The sequence below is a fragment of the Gorilla gorilla genome, chromosome 6 (genome assembly GCF_029281585.2).
Source record: "Gorilla gorilla gorilla isolate KB3781 chromosome 6, NHGRI_mGorGor1-v2.1_pri, whole genome shotgun sequence".
In the NCBI taxonomy this organism is placed as follows: Eukaryota; Metazoa; Chordata; class Mammalia; order Primates; family Hominidae; genus Gorilla; species Gorilla gorilla.
The window spans coordinates 57,188,496-57,203,113 of NC_073230.2; the positions used below are offsets into that span (position 1 = coordinate 57,188,496).

General features: G+C 35.5%; 1 long non-coding RNA gene across 1 annotated transcript in view; it reads left to right on the forward strand.

Moving 5' to 3' along the window:
- The first annotated feature begins 2,653 nt into the window (after nucleotides 1-2,653).
- The window catches only part of LOC129534716 (uncharacterized), a 228,557-nt gene continuing 216,592 nt past the window's right edge, over nucleotides 2,654-14,618 (forward strand). The window contains exon 1 of the long non-coding RNA XR_010134526.1: nucleotides 2,654-2,716. This is a non-coding gene — a long non-coding RNA (uncharacterized lncRNA). The remainder of the gene's footprint in view (nucleotides 2,717-14,618) is intronic.

Below are 14,618 nucleotides of genomic sequence, written 5' to 3' on the forward strand. Positions count from 1 at the left end.
ATTTGCTAATAATTGCACTTTTTTCCTCCTAATGTCAGAGGCAGATTGAATAATGAAATATATACCCAGCAGTGCTTGCCATTCTGGGGAGTCTTGGTCTTCAGTAGTATATTTCTTGAATGCCTCAACTAAACAATGCTGAAACAGAGATGGATTTTCATATTTTCCCTGAGTTATTTCTCCAATCTTATTATAATTGGCTGGCTTAACCACACACTTTTTTCTGTACTTTTTTCCATGGCACAACAAGTAGACAGCAATACTTACCAGTCATCACAAGTCGAATCAAATAACACAGGCAACTTAACAAACATTCTATAAACTTTTCTGTATTCTCTGAAAACTGGATAAATGTTTCCTTGTGTGAAGCCAAATTAGACACAGAAAATGGCACATGTATTCAAAATGTTCTTTATTTCCATCAGCTACCTCCCACAATGGACACAGGTTTGACTTTAGTGACTGATATGGGACCTCCCTTGTGGTGGTACTGATTGAGCTTTTCCTTGGGCAGCAGGGGGTACAGGCTTGGGACAGCTGGATAAAAAGGGATGGTGCCTGATGAATTTCGGGTGGAATCCTTCATTAGAGAACTGGTGGGAAAGCCTCAGAATTGGGGAACTAAGGAGGAGTACTCTGGGAATGGCATAGGCAGGGAAATAGTTAGGAGAGGATTCCTTCACTATGGCTTTCTGATCCTGGAAGTAATATAAGGCAGTTAAAGGTGATAAAAGCCTGTACATAAGGGAACTCTTCTCCTTTTCCTTCTTTTTACAGAATAAGTCCAATTGTAAAATATCATTATAATATATAGAACCATGTTTAGGCCAAATCTGTTAGTTTTCTAATTTGTATTGACCCTAAATGGTTTTGCAATAGAACATGGATTCATTTTTCTTAACACCAAATTTGGATTTTCTCAAATAGCCTAAGACACCCTAATGGCAAGTCTTCTCAGATGCTCATCATTGTCCCCATGACTAATACGTAATTTTACTGGACACAGAAATTTTTCTAAGTCTAATGAGAGGCAAAGCAACTGGGCCTTTGCTATGCTTTTTCTTTTATATTTTCACTTAGTGCAGAGAAGGTATAATTATAGGTAATAAGTCATTACAAAAGTGGATTATAAGTGTTCGCCAGGGAGTAGAATATGAGAAAAGGTGTATTTTTAAAGCAAAGTATAGAAGGAAAAGTGTAAATAAAGTGACAACAAGAAAATAAAATGCAAGGTCAGGTGCAGTGGCTCATGCCTGTAATTCCAGCACTTTGAAAGGCTGAAGTGGGAAGATTGCCTGAGCTCAGGAGTTCGAGACCAGCCTGGACAACACAGCAAAACCCCATCTCCACAAAAAACACAAAAACTAGCTGGGCATGGTTGCACATTCTTGTAGTCTCAGCTACTTGAGAGGCTGAAATGGGAGGATTACTTGAGCCCAGGAAGTGGAGGTTGCAGAGAGCTGAGATTGTATCACGACACTCCAGCCTGGGCTACTGCACCCTCTACTGAGGGAGACTGTGTCTCAAAAAGCAAACAACAAACAAACAAAAAAGAAAATAAAATGCTGTTACAGAAAATGATATCTTAGGGCAGAAAACAAGAAAAAGCAAGACAAAGATCCCCCTAGGGTGGTCCTTCAACCCACAATCCTAGAAAGAATGCCATTGCTAAAAATCCCGGAGCATCCGGGGGGCAGCCAACAGTATCAAATGCTGAAAACCTAGAGTACCTGAATGTCAGCCAGTGAGGACCCCCATACCAAATGCCAGAAATGTGAGTCTGGGGACTAGCCAAATACCAAACACCCTGGAGAATCAGGAAGTGACCAAACCCCAAGGTACTAGTTAGGGCCACAGAAAAAGGTGACTCTGGCATCCCAGAGTTAACGCAATGGGATATCTCTCACAACCAATTGTCCTGCCTTTTATAATTGCACAGGGAGTTAAAGAAAAAAAAAAAGACTTCAAACGAAGCATTCATTTTAGGACTGAAAATAAAATGACTGCTGGAGTCAGAGGAGTAAGGACCAGGGGAAAGGATGACAGGGACATGTTTCAGGGCACTTATCCCATCATCCCATAATCTTGCTACCTCTCACAATCTCGCCATCCCACCGCTTCTCTCTCTCTCCAATTGCTGTCTTGCCATATTGCCTCTCCACTGATTGTTGTTGTCTCCACTGTCTTGCTGCCTCTCACTTGTTGTATTCATCCCTTTGTGGTTGGCAGACGATGCCAGACAGGTGAGCCCCAAAACTGGGGCTTAGCCTGGAGGTGGTTCTTGGCTTTTCCCAGGAAACAGTTCAAGGGTGAGCCAGTGGTATTAGCACCTTCGATTGAAGCAGTAGTGTACAGCAGCATCAGAGGTACTGTTGCTTGCAGAGCAGGGCTACCCCATAACCAATGTGCCCAGAGTAGCAGCTCAGTGGTAGTTCTGAAGTCATATTTAAACCATATTTAATTATGTGCAAATTAAGGGGCAGATTATGCAGCAATTTCTAGGAAAAGCATGGTAACTTCCAGGTCATTGGTTCCTTGCCGTAGAAAGGGGCAGTAAATTCTGCATGTTGCCATGGCAATGATAAACTAACATGGCACTGGAGGCCATGTCTTATGGAGCGGTGCTTTTCTCTCGTCTTCATTAAAGTCCAGAGTCTAAGCCCTGCCTCCAGAGTCAAGACCCATCTCCTACCTTGGAATCATCCTTGGATTCCAGGTAAAGATCGGATTTGGTCATGGTGTATTATTTTTTTAATGTGCTGTTAAATTAGGTTTGCCTTTGTTTTCTAGAGGATTTTTGCATTTATGTTCTCATCAAGGATACTGGCCTATAATCTCTTTTCTGGTATTGTTTTCATCCAACTTTATTATGAGAGTAATGCTTATCTAGTAAAATTAGGTTGGAAGTGTTCTCCCTTCTTCAAATTTTTGGAAGAGTTTGAGAAAGATTGTCATTAATTTTTCTTTTAATATTTGTTAAAAATTACCCATAAAACCAACTGGTTCTGAGCTTTTATTTGTTGGGAATTTTTTGATTACTGCTTCAAACTCCTTATTTGTTATTAGTGTGTTCAGATTTTCCATTTCTTCATAATTCAGTCTTCATAGGTTGTATGCATCTAGAAATTTATCCATTTTGCTAGATTACGTAATTCATAGGTGTATAATTGTTTATAGTAATCTCTTATACTACTTTGTCTCTCTGTAGAATCTATTGCAATACCTCCTCTTTCGTTTATAATTTTGTTCACTCGAGTCTTCTGTGTCTTATTGCTTAATTAGATTTGGCAATTGTGTCTATCTTTTAAAAAAGTCAACTCAGTTTTGTTCATTTTTTTCTATTGTCTTTCTAGCCTGTTTTAATTTCTATTATATTCTTTCTTCTACTACCTTTGGGCATTTTTTTTTCTTTTTCTAGTTTCTAGTATGTTAAATTGTTTATTTGCAATCTTTCTATTCTTTAATGTAGGCATTTATTACTATATAATGTCCTGTTACAACAGCTTTTGCTTCATCTAATCAGTCTTGCTATGTTGTGTTTTTATTTCAGTTTCCATCTTAGACTGGAGTTGGGTCACAGAGTATTTCAGGGCCCACTGTCAGGATCAAGACTAGAGAGCCAGTTCTCTAAGTCATGGGTGGATATGACTCCTCTTGGGTTCCTTGATAGGTGGTGCTTGTGGCAGGCTCAAGGCCAATTGGGGCTGTAGCTTAGTCCACATAGGGATGGAACTATTTCTGGATCTGTAGCCAGGACCATGGTTGGTGACCTTTCTTCCTAGGTGCAGACCTGACTTATCAAAATGGCCTTCTTTGGTCTTGGCTCCACCATGATTTTGAAGCCTCCTATTTGGATCCCAAAGCTCCCATACATTGCTTTTGATTATGGACAGCTGCAAAAATTTTGGTGCTGTAGAGGAATATAATTGGAGTCTTAGCCTGCCAACTTACTGAAGTGTTTGGTCCTTTTTGTAATTTTTATCTATTCATTGAAGTTTATATTTTGTTTATAAATAATTTTTCATATTTCTTTTAGTTTTTTGACCAGGTTTCAATTCCATGCTTTGGGCATATTTAAGACAGTTGTTTTAAAGTCTTTGACATGTCCAGTGCTAAAGACTTTAAGGTAAGGCCATCCTTGGCCTCATCAAGGACGGCTTCTGACCATTTATTTAGTTTCTGTTTTAAATGTGTATAAATTTAAAGAATAAAAGTACAGTTTTATTACATGGATATATTGCACAGTGGTGAAGTCTGGATGGACTGTTTTTTTTTTTTTTCCTTTTATAGGCCATGCTTTCCTCTTTCTTTCTGTCCTTGGTATTTTTATTGTTGAAATCTGGACACTTGAATGTTAAATATAGTATGGTAACTCTGGAAATTAAATTCTCTCTCTTCCACAGTTTTTTTTCTTTTTTATAATTGGTGAAGGTTGTAGTAGTCCATTTGTTTAATGACTTTTGCCAACTACATTTGCAGGGTCTATTTTTTTTGTTGTGTGTGGTAACTGAGTCTCTGTTTCTTGTGTGTGTGTGTGTTTTTTTTTGTCATTGTTGTTGTTATTTTACAGAGATGTTCTTGAATGCCAAGAGAGAGAAAGAGAGTGAGAAAATGATAGAGAGAAGGAGAAAGAAGAAAAGAAATAAAATCTCTACTGGCCTTTGCAGATTGGCTATATACTGAGGAATTGTTTCGAAATTTATGCAGGCTGCATTGAACCTAGTGATTATCCTAATGTGAGACTTGCAGTCTTCTTAGGTCTTTTCTGAGCATGCATCTTGCCCTGGGCATGTGCTTGGCTTTCTAAATTCCCGCATATACACAGATGTTTTTGAATGCCCTACTTTCCAAAAGAATCTCTCTCCCCACATTTTCCTTTCAGGCTTTAGGAAGCATATTGTATGTCTCAACCGTAATCTTTTGCTCTGGACAGCTTCAAGTTACCTGATTACTTACAATGTTTTTGAGCAATGCCCACTGCTTTTCCAGCCTTTGTAAGTTGTGCATTAGGCAAAACCTAGAATCACGTTGTGCAAGTTCTTTAGATTGACCCCAGGCCGGTTATAACAGACGTAAGCCAGAATTGCCAATAAGATATCCTCTGTTCCCTCTGAAATAGGGACTCACACTGCTCAGGGATTATGGGTTGATGTCTGCAAGACTGCTGCCACATTAGACATGGGGTGAGGCCTGGTAAGGGAAACATACTATAAAGCTTTTTTTCCATTTTTTATGTTGTCTTTTTCTAGTTTTAGCAGTTACTTGTTGCTTAACCTTTGACTGTTTTCCAGAGTTCTGACAAAGTTAGTTCTTACTGTTTTTGCTTGTTTTTCGATGTTTCTATGTGATGTATCTACTCCATCATTTTGCTGACATAACTTTGCCAGGGATTTTTAAGTAATTTATTTTCCTGTATCTTGCAAAGATACGAGAGGTTGCAGAAGCTAACTTAGGACCAAAGACAGGATGAATATACCAAAATAATATGTTTAAAGAGATTTTGAAAACTCCCTTCTTAAAACTTTATTGAATACTGGTAACAGCATGACTGATATAATAGCAAGAATCCCAGATTCAGAATGAACAGAACTGAGTTATGCCCCCGGGCTCCCTGCTTACTACTTGAGTGTTCTTCCTTACATATGTCATTAAACCTTTCAAGCCTATTTTCCTGTTTCTAAAATGCTAATAATATTAATTACTTAACACTCTTATAAAAAGATACTGAAAATTAAGAGGAAAAAAATCGAGATCATGGCTAACATATAAAGTTCTATTAAAAATAATTTATAAGAATAACCATTCCCTTACCTAAGTGTTGTCACAATTTCCATCGTAGCACATTAACTTATTTCTTTATATTTTTCAACTTTAAAATTTTCATGTGAAGCTTATTTAAAAAATCAAAATCACTTTCTTAGAATTACACAATGTTTCATATGTAAAGAATCTGGTCAATTTACTAAAATGTCTACAGCTACAGGAAAAAAAAAATACACAGAAGGAAAAAGACTCAATGGACCTGTTCCTGAATCTCTGAGTACACTAGTTCCTCACACTTTGACGCTATTCTACTTGGGTGCACATAACTAAAAGTAGAAAAAAAAAGTAACATCAGCATTAGTGAATTATTTAGGTTTGGCTCAGAAAAGTTCATTTTAATCCACTTTAAATTACATGGGGAACTTATCTCAAATAGCCTTCAGATTTAAATAGAGAGCTTACATTTTTGGGGGTTCACATAGAGCAAACAATCCTTTCCATATATGAGAAAATCAAAGGTAAAGGAAATGTTTTCATAAAATTTGCAATGCTTAAAAAATACCCAAGAAATAATTTTAATGCAGCAAAAATAAGGTTCCTGATGTATAAATGATTCATTGTATGAGGGATTAATGCATAGCTGCTGTGCCTTTATTGATACATGAATTAAATGAAAGGACATTTCATTAGATCTCCAAGAAGTGATTGGCCGGTTGGGTTCAAATCACAAAGATGATTATTTCTAACAGCAAAGAATACTATTGGCACATCAGTGTTACAGTCTAACAATAAAGGATTTTTTTCAACTTTCTACTTCAGACACATTTTTAAACACCCTAATATTCACATTTTCGTTGTAGAGGAAACGCTGAAATATATTCCCACAAATCTATCTCCAAGATCCAACAATTATGTACAAGAATTAATCTTGTTTCATCTTGCCTTTCTTATTCACCTCCTCCCCCAACCCCCACATTCACATACACAGTGGATTATTTTGAAACAAATTCTAGAAAGACAAGCCAGTAATTATATAAATACTTCAAAATGCTTCTCTTAAAGATAAGGGATCTATTTTTAATATAATGTAAATAACATCATAACAACTAAAAACAATAATTCTATATTGTTTTAAAATATTTGATCAGTATTTAAATTTTCCCCATTGTTACATTTTTCAAATGGTTACTTATTAGAATCAGGATCCAAATAAAATTCATATATTGCATTTGGTTGATGTGTTTTTGCAAGGTTGTTTTAATCTGCAGACTTCTCCATTCTTCTTTATTTTCCGTTTTAATTTATTCGTTAAAGACACTAGACAGTTTTCTTGTAGAATTCCCTGCCATCTGAATTTTATGGTTGCACATCACCTTGTGTCATCTCATAAGTTCTCTGTCACGTGCATTGCTTACAAAATTGTTGTTAAGTTTACAGTCTTGAAATATAAGATGATATACTTTTGGAGAATACAAATCTCAGTTCACAAAATCCAATTTACAAAAAAAAATGACTTTGTTCTTTACAATTCAGCATTAATTCTGACTTTAGGCTGGCAGAAAAATTAACTTTCCTATTTTCCAAAAACAAGGCAAAATGGAGAACTTATAGTCAAAAGTAGCATTTCTTAGAATAAACAGATGTCATATTTCTTGCATACTTACATTTGCAAATGAGTCACACTAACTCATGAGCAATTTTTTCCTATATCCTTACACAAGCCCCTTTGCACATTTTGCATATATTTATGTATTAATTACCTAGAAGTGGAACTACTGGATTTCAAAGGTTATGAATCCATATATTCACTGACCTTATCTAATTTGCTTCTGAAAAGTTGCTTTGGTTTACACCTCATTCAAAATTGTCCCCATTTTTAGAAAATGTATTCACTGTTAAATTTTTAATTAGAAAAGAAATTACTAAGGGCCAATTTCTTTCGCATATGCCATCTCATTTTGTTATTATAATAATTTTATGAGTTAGATCACAAAGTCAATTTGTAACTCCACACAACTTCAAGTTTACAAAGTGTTAGTTGAACCTTAATCTGTCAACTCTAAACTCATACCCTTGGTACAATCCTAGGCTACTCTCTTAGGGCTAATTGCTAAGAGAGAGTTCTTTGAGAGTAGAACAGATAGGCTAGTCTTTTAGGAGTTGTTTTAGAATAACAAGGTGTAAATGTGTAAGTTTATAGACCTCTATAATGTAGAGGACCTGAGATGATAGTTATAACCTTAATGACCTTTATCTGACCTTCCAGGTTAGAGATTTAAGTAAAGAATCAAAATCCCACATTATAAAACTCTAAAGACATTTTCATCTGGCATATATTCTGATCAACAAAGAAGTGTGTGTGTGTGTATCTAAGAGATAGTGCTTAAGATATTTAATGCTTTATTCCCTCAAGGAAGTGATTTTTTCTGTTATTTTTTGAAATAGGTGTTGTTTGAGGGATTTCAGACTATTTTTCCTTTTTGTCCCTACAAACAAATAAATCATTCTTTCCCAGAAAGTTCAGTCTTTCATTTGTGACAAATTTAAAAACTGACTGGCTGAAAAATGGGATGGTTTATTTTTCTTTCCCTTTTGCGAATGAGGCATTAAGTCTGAAATTGCCTTCAATGACAAATTCCTTTCATCCTTAATCCCTCATAGAAATACCTTAGTGAACTATAAGTGACAGAAGGCTTCAAAGAAAGAGGTGGGCTCAGTCTTGTAAATAAACCTATCCGAAAAATGGAAGTAATAAAGATAGGCTTACCTTATAGTATTTTATTTTTTAATTGGACTTAAATGGTTGAAAATGTAAAACAAAGTATAGTTGCATCATCTTCTAATTATTTTGTCATCTGAGTTTAATTTTTTACTCTCTATTATTTATTTGGGAATATGAAGAAAAAATAGCCGTGACTTTTAATTTCTTTAAAATTGTCAGTGTCGTTTACAGAGGAAAGTCCTTTAAATGTTAGTATAATGATCAGATCTGCTAAAATCTGATTAACATCTTAAGCTACTTTCATACACTTTTACTTATTGAAAGATATGTTGTTGACCTATTATGTGCTGAACATTGTGCCAAGCCCTGAGAGATGCTGAGATAACTAAGATGATGGCCTTAGTCCAAGGACTATACCACCATCTACAGACTTAAACATGGAAAATTGACCAGGAGTAGAAATAAAATGCATGTGTAGTGAAATTGCTTTGAATGGCAATCAAAAGTTCATTGTTTTGCTTTTAACTAGACCTAAAAGAATGAAGAGGCACATGTGCTGAAATTAGAGTAGAAATAAAGGAAAGGCAATATAGACCAAGGAAACACATCTGTAAGGTAAAACAAGTTTTAAAAGCACTGCAGAAATTGTTCTCTAAGACTTTGTATGGAGAAACTGGAAATTAACATTAATGTTTTAAGGTCAACTGGCAAACAATTTAAGGAGTAAAATGTAAATTTGAACTTGATCTATGACAAAGGGGTGCAAAGACTGCAGTAATTGAAGAGAATCCTGGACTTCTTTATCAATATATTGGTTTAAACTGGCTTAAATTTGGATAAAGATTATTTTCAAATATTCAACTTAAAATCTTGAAAACAAATTGAATAAAAGCAACATTTTCTTTAATTTTTAAATATTATATTTGGTAAATGGGCACTTATGTTTTCTAAATGGTTTGAGATATAATTCACATATCATAAAATTCTTCAATTTAAAATGTGCAATTCAATAATTTTAAGTATATTCACAAAGTTGGGCAGTTATCACCAGAATCTAGTTTGGAACAATATTTTTTAATTTACAAAGAAACCCCCTACCTATTAGCAGTCACTTTCCATCCATTCCCATCCTCCAGCTACAAATCTGCTTCCTTTCTCTAAAGATTTGTCCATTCTGGACATTTCATATAAAGAAATAGTACAATGTAAAGTTTTTTTGTGATTTTCTTACTTCACTTAGCATAGTGTTTTCAAGGTTCGTCTATGTGGTTTCATCATATAAAAGTACTTCATTCTTTGTCATTACTTAATAATATTACATTGTTTGAATATACTACATTTTACTTATTCATTTATATATAGATTGATGGACATTTGATGGGTTGTTTCCACTTTTTGGTTACTAAGACTAATGCTCCTGTGAACATTCATGTGCAGTTTATTATGCGAATGTAATGTGTTAATTTTTCTCCTGGTGGATTTTCTTGATCATGTGGTAACTCTATGTTTAACCTTTTGGCAGAATTGCCAAGTTATTTTCCAAAGGGGCTATATCTTTTTATACGCCCACCAATGATATAGAACAGTTCTAATTTCTCATGTCCTATCTAATTGTTATAATTTTGTTTTTCTTATACCCGTCCTCATGGGTGGGAAGTGGTATCTCAATGTAATTTTTGTTTTTATTTTCCTAATGACTAATAATGTTGAGTATCTTTTTATGTGCTTATTAGGCATTCATTTTTCTGATTGACATGAGTCTATTCATATAATTAGCTCATTTTGAACAACTTTATTGAAATCCATTCATACACCAAATAATTTACCCATGTAAGTGTGCAGTTCAGTGTTTTTTTAGTAAATTAGATTCTTTTTAGAAAACTGTGTGAAAATATCTACAACATAAAATTTGTCAACGTAATCACTAAGTGTATAATTAAGTAACATTAATTACATTCATACTGTTGCCAATTTGTATGTTGAAATCTTAACCCCCTAAGTGATGGTACCAGGAGGTGAAGTCTTTGGGAGGTGACTAGGAGCTGAGGGTGGACCCCTACTGAATGTTGTGTAACCATCATAGCTATCCATTTCCTCAAACTTTTAATAACCCTGAAAAAAGACTGTGTAACCATTAAGCAATAATTCCCTGTTACCCTTCCCCAAACCTTGTAAACTCTTTTGTAGTTTTTGTCTCTAGAATTTGCCCATTTATGTACCCATTTAAGTGAAATAATAGAATATTTGTTCTTTGTTGTCTAGTGTATTTTACTTACCATATGTTGTCAAGGTTCATCAAGTTGCAGTACATATCAGAACTTCATTCCTTTTTACGGCTGAATAATACTCCATTATACATAAATGCTATATTTTGCTTACCCATTCATTGTATGATACACACTTACGTTGTTTTCACCTTTGGACTACTGTGTACAATACTGCAGTGAACACTAACATGCAAATATTTATTCAAGTCCCTGCTTTCAAAATCTTTGGGCAAATATCTAGGAATAGAATTGTCATATTGAAATATGGTTCTAGGTTTAGCTTTTTGAGGAGCTGCCAAACTATTTTTCTATAATGACTGTAATATTTCATATTTCCCAGCAGCAGTGTACAAGATTCCAATATCTCAATATCCTTGCCAATACTTATTTTTCATCTTTTTGCCAATAGACATCCTAAAGGGTGTGAATTCGTATCTCATTGTGGCTTTGGTTTGCATTTCCCTAATTAATAATGATACAGAGCATCTTTTATTGTGATTATTGGCCATTTGTATATCTTTTCTGAAAATATCTACTCAAATCCTTTTTATTTTTAGATTGGGTTGTTTGGTTTTTCTTGGTGGGTTGTAGGAGTTCTTTATATATTCTGGATATTAATCCCTTATATGTTGAGATTTGTGAGTATTTTCCCTCATTTTTGGTTATATTTTCACCTTTTGATAGTATCCTTTTAAAAAAAATATGAAGTGTAATAAACCTGTTATTTTCCTGTATTACCTGTGCTGATGATGTCATGTCAAAAAAAAGTTGGCAAATCCAATGTAAAGATGTTTCTCTATGTTTTCTTGTGACGGTTTTATAGTTTTAGCATTTAAGTGCAAATTTTTAATAAATTTTTAGTTATACTTTATGTATGGTATAAGGTAAGAATCCAACTTCATTCTTTTAAATGTAGACATCTAAAATTTACAGCACCATTGTTGAAAAGACTGTTCTTTCCCCCACTGAGTCATGTATTAATTTGCTAGGACATTGATAACAAAATACAACAAATTATTTTTAAAACAGTAATTTGTCTTTTCGTAGTCCAAGAGCTAGAAGTCCAAGATCAAGTGTTGGCAAGGCCATGCTCCTTCTGAAGGTGTTAGTGAAGAACTTAATTCAGGCCTTCCTCCTAGCTTCTGTTACTTCCTTGGCTTGTGGAAGCATGACTTCAATCTATACATTGGATTCTCTTTCTATCACTACTTCCAAATTTTCCACTTTTATAAGGATACCAGTTATATTAGATTAGGGGTCCACTCTATTCCAGTATGGCCTTAACTCATTACATTTGCATTGGACCTGCTATTGCGCAAATGTTTGTGCTCTTCCTTACAATTTGTTTGTTGAAAGCCTAACCCCCAAAGTGATAGTACCAGGACGTAAAGTCTTTGGGAGGTGATTAAGAGCTGAGGGTGGACCCCTATTGAATTAGATTTGTGCCTTTATAAAAGAGGCCTCAGAGAGATCTGTGCCCATTCCACCATGTGAAGATACCAGGAAAAGGCAGCTGTCTGTGAACCAGAAAGTTGTTTCTCACCGGACACTGAGTCTGCTGGTGCCTTGATCTTCAACTTCCCGGTCTCTGAACTGTGAGAAATACATTTCTCTTATTTATTATTTCTGTTATTTATTTCCATCATATTTAATAAATTTGTTATTTATAATTTATTATTCTGTGGCTTATAAATAGTATAGTATACTCTATTTATATAAAGATTAACAGTATAGTATATTACAGATACACAATCGATAGTAATTTGTTAGATTAGCACAAATGGACTAAAACAGGCCTTATTTCTAAGTAAGGTCACATTCTGAGGTACTGGTGTTAGGATTTCCACAGTGAATTTTGGAAGACACAATTCAACCCATAAGAGTCTGCCCTCTACTCTTCCCAAATTCATGTTCTTCTCACATGCAAAATACATTCATCCCATTCCATCATCCCCCAAATTATTAACTAATTTCACCATCAACTCTAAGTGCAAAATCTCATCCAACTGTCTTCTAAATTAGATGCGGGTAAGACTCAGGTCATGATTCCTCCTGAAGCAACATTTATCTCTATCTGTGAATCTGTGAAAGCAGGCAACAAGTTAATCTGCTTCCCTGTATAGTAGTATGCAAAAAGGATTGATTCTAGGACTCCCTGTGGATTACTAGGTCTGGAAATACTCAAGTCCCTTAGCTGGATCCGCAGTCAGAGTTATAGGAGGAGGGTCGGCCCACTGTATAATGGTGGGACAGATATAGATAGCATAGATATTCTGATTCATATCAAGAGAAATTGGAAGAAGGAAAGGGAATCAGAGGTTCCAAGATAGTCTGAACACTGTGAGAGAAAACTCTGTTATGTTTTAAGGCTTGAAAATAACCCTCTTTAACTAGATGATCTGCCCTCAGGCTCACCAGGGTGGCAGCCACCCCCTGCCCTGGGTTGCAGCCCCACTCACTGGAACTGAGGAGGTAGCTCCGCCCTCACTCTCATTCTTCCCTTTTGTGAAGGATAACATGGATCAGCCTGTTTCTTGCCAATAGAATCCCCAAAATCTAGCAGCCTTCCTTCATTATGCCTCAGTTATCTCCCCTTAATCCAACCTGTCAGGGTTTCTGTTGAGATGGTTGGTTAGATCCTCAGGTTACAGGTCACATGCCTAATCTCTTTAGCGAATGGTTGTCCAGCCACACCCTTAGTGTTTTCTCCAGAGCACATTCTTTCAATTTTTTTTTTAAAAAGGTGATAGACTGATAATTGCATATTTACATTGCAAAAATCTTCTAAGTTCATATTTATTTTTGCTTGGGATTTCCTTTTTCAATTTGTCTCTTCCTCTCACATAAGTAGCAATGAGAACAAGGCTGTGAATTCCAAACTTTGGTTGCAAATCTCCTCAATTAAATATTAAAGTTCTTCACTTACATGTTTTACTTTCCACAAAATAGTAAAACGCATATCAACCTACCTCTCTGTCACTTCCTATTAGGATCACGTGTCCTCCAGAGTCTAATAAAATTTACCTTATTTCTGTCTGAGACGTTACCAGAAGTACCTTTAACATTCATATTTTAGCAGCACTCTGTTTATGATAATATATGTATTCCCTAAGACCATAAGAACTTTCCCTCCAGCTTTTTTTTTCTTTCTGAGCCCTTAACTAACTTGCCTGTCACATCAGTATTTCTACCAACCACCTCTTTATGACAATGTAGGCTTTTTCTATCATGCATCTCAAAACTCCCAGCCTCTATTGATTACCCAATTTCAAAGCCACTTCAACATTTCCAGATATTTATTAGAGTCATACCCCAATTCCTGCCACTAATATCTGTATTAGTTTTCTGGGGTTACCATAATAAAGTAACACTCACTGAATGGCTTACTACACAGAAATCTGTTGTCTCACATCCTGGAGACTAGAGGCCCAAGATCAAGGTGTCGGCAGGGCACTTCCCTGTGAAAGTACTAGCAAGCATCGGTTCAACAATTCTGCCTTACCTTCTGGAATTCCTTGGCTTTGGGCAGCATAACTTCAATCTTTACAGGGCATTCTCCCTGTACCTCTGTGTTCCAAATTTTCCCTTCTAATGAAGATGTTAGTCATATTGGATTAGAGGCCCACCCTACCCCAGTATGATCTCATCTTAACTAAGTACATCTGCAATCACCCTATTTCTAAACATGGTCACGTTCTGAGGTACTGTGGATTAGTACTTGCACGTATAAATTTGGGGAAAGACAAAATTCAACCCATAACAAATTATCTTGGCAGCTTGGTGAAAAATCGCTTGACTATATATTTGAGGGTTTCTTTCTGGGTTTTTTTAATTCAAGCTTTTGATCTATATGCCTGTTTTTATGC